General features: G+C 27.0%; 1 pseudogene; it reads right to left on the bottom strand.

Moving 5' to 3' along the window:
• Nucleotides 1-1,697: 1,697 nt before the first annotated feature.
• LOC108725679 (cytochrome b-like) lies at nucleotides 1,698-2,660 on the bottom strand (annotated as a pseudogene).
• Nucleotides 2,661-3,101: the final 441 nt, after the last annotated feature.

Below are 3,101 nucleotides of genomic sequence, written 5' to 3'. Positions count from 1 at the left end.
GGATAACAGCGTAATAGTTTTGGAAAGTACATATTTATAAAACTGATTGCGACCTCGATGTTGAATTAAGAAAGTAATTAAATGTAGAAGTTTAATATTTAAGTCTGTTCGACTTTTAAAATCTTACATGATTTGAGTTTAGATCGGCGTGAGCCAGATCAGTTTCTAACTATAATCAATCTAATAAATATTTGTACGAAAGGACTTATGAATTATATTCTTACCATATAAAAATGTAAAAATATTAACCATAATAATAAATTAGCCAACTTACTGTTAATTTATTATTCTCACCAATTACTTTGGCAGATTAGTGCATTAAATTTAGAATTTAAAATAAATATAAAAATAAACCTATATTAAGTAATAATCTGACTCTACTTAAAATACTTAATTCTTAACCTAACAAGATTAATTATCCTAGAAATTTATGTACTAATCAGAGTGGCATTCCTAACACTTCTAGAACGAAAAATTTTAAGATATGTCCAAAATCGAAAAGGCCCAAACAAAGTAGGCCCTGCTGGATTACTTCAACCTTTCAGTGACAATTAAACTGTTCAACAAAGAACTATTCACAATCTACAAATCAAGATACTTAATATACTATTTATGCCCTATTATCTTATTCTCTATAAGACTAATGAATTGATTCCTATACTCACATATCACCAACCTTTACTTTTTAAATTACTCCCTCCTATCTTTAATTATCATCCTGACCATCATAAGATATATATTCATATTTATAGGATGAGCATCAAATTCAATATACTCCCTTATAGGAGCAGTACGAGCAATCTCACAGACCCTGTCCTACGAAGTAAGATTAATCATAATCTTTTTAATTCTAATGATTCTAAGTGAAAGATACTCCTTTAGGGATTTTATCAAATGACAATTCCATACGTGATACATCTTTATAACCGTGCCCTTATTTATAGTATTTATCCTTAGGATACTTGTCGAACTAAACCGAAGGCCAATGGACTTCATTGAAGGAGAATCTGAATTAGTATCAGGATTCAATGTAGAATATTTTAGGGGTACATTTGCACTAATTTTTATAGCTGAATACAGAATAATTATCTTCTACAGGTATCTCACCACAATATTATTCACCAGAATAGCTAATTCAGAATGACTAGGAGTATTCATCAACATAATAATCTTCCTAATCATTCTATTACGAGGAATACTACCCCGAATGCGATATGACGAGCTAATATACTTATGTTGAAAAATTATCCTCCCATTCATTTTAAATTATATAATCTTTATAATAATATTTAAAGTCACATTCATGTTTATTGTTTAATCAAACTCTAACCCAACTCAGAACAATTTAAAAAAAAATAAATTTTAAAAATTAATAGAAAATTAAATTTCTTTATTATGTTTTCAAAACATATTCTTCTATCAAGATCATTAATTTTTTATCAATCTCTACAGACACATATAAATAATAAGTTAATCATTAGCCCCCATTCTAGCCACCCTTTTTAAGCAATATTAATTTAACTAATCTAAATTCTTCAATAAAATTAAAACAACACCTAACCTCTCAAATTTACTCAGTATTAAACTTAAAACCTTTAGACAACCTATAATTAACATATAAAACAAAAAAAAACAAAAAATAAATAACAGTTATTCCCTAATAACAACATAGGGCTCCTCAATTACTTGGGCGCCTGCCCAAGTAAGTAAAATGAAATTATTAACAAAAACTCAATAAATTAATTGGTGTAAAACATATACTGGAGACATCTTAATGTACTTAGAACTAATGAAAGGTAAAAAATAAAGAATAATTAATGACATAACTAATGCAACCACCCCCCCAAGCTTATTTGGAATAGATCGAAGAATAGCATAAGCAAAAAGAAAATACCATTCAGGCTGAATGTGAGTTGGAGTAACGAGTGGATTTGCAGGGATAAAATTATCTGGATCTCTCAAAACATAAGGATACTCCATAATAACAATATAAAAAATAAACATAACAATCACAAATTCAAGTAAATCTTTTATAGTAAAAAACGGATGAAATGGAATTTTATATAAATCCCTATTGGTCCCTAAAGGATTAGATGACCCTGATAAATGTAAAAAAAACAAATGAATAAAAACAAAAAATAAAATAATAAAAGGCAAAACAAAATGAAAGGAAAAAACCGGTTAATCGTAGAATTATTAATGGAAAATCCTCCTCAAATCCATATAACCAAAGTACTTCCCACATATGGGACCGTGGAAACAAGATTAGTAATTACAGTGGCACCCCAAAAGGATATTTGCCCTCAAGGCAAGACGTACCCTAAAAAAGCAGTAGTCATTGATAACAATAAAATTGACACACCAGATACCCAAGTATGACCCAAAATAAAGGAATTATAATAAATATTTCGTCCAATATGGTGATATAAACAAATAAAAAAAAACGAAGCATCATTTATATGAACATTATGTATAACCCAACCATTAGAAACATTTTGAACAATGTGAATAATCCTATCAAAAGCAATACTTACGTTAGGACAATAATGAATAGACAAAAATAACCTCCTCAAAATTTGAATAAATAAATAAAGACCTAAAATAGAACCAAAATTCCACCAATAAAAAATATTAATGGGAGTTGGCAAATTAATCATTGAATTTTTAATAAAAATATAAATTTTATTCATAAACACCAACAAATAAAACAAATAAAAAATAATTAAAAAATAAATCTATTATATTTATTAACTTTCCGTAAAGCCAAAGAAGACTTAACAAGACAAATTTTAATAACTATAAACATAACTAAAAGCAAAAAAAACATACATATCAAAGTAATATTACTTTAAGGATATAAATAAATATTAAAAATATTTGAAAATACCCTCTCATTTAAATTTAACAACATATCCATCCCAGATACAGAGGCTACATTAAAATTCATAAACAAAGAATAAGAAAGATTTCCACCTCCAACGTCCGCCTTAATCATATATAACAAAAATATATTCATAAGAAAAACCAACATAAAACTCCTATTTAAATAATAACTATTTCGTATATTAGAAATTAAACTAGTAAAATATAAAAAAATAATT

Source organism: Mycetomoellerius zeteki, unplaced genomic scaffold (genome assembly GCF_001594055.1).
Source record: "Mycetomoellerius zeteki isolate Tzet28-1 unplaced genomic scaffold, Tzet1.0 scaffold351, whole genome shotgun sequence".
In the NCBI taxonomy this organism is placed as follows: Eukaryota; Metazoa; Arthropoda; class Insecta; order Hymenoptera; family Formicidae; genus Mycetomoellerius; species Mycetomoellerius zeteki.
This window is presented reverse-complemented; position numbering and strand designations above follow the sequence as displayed.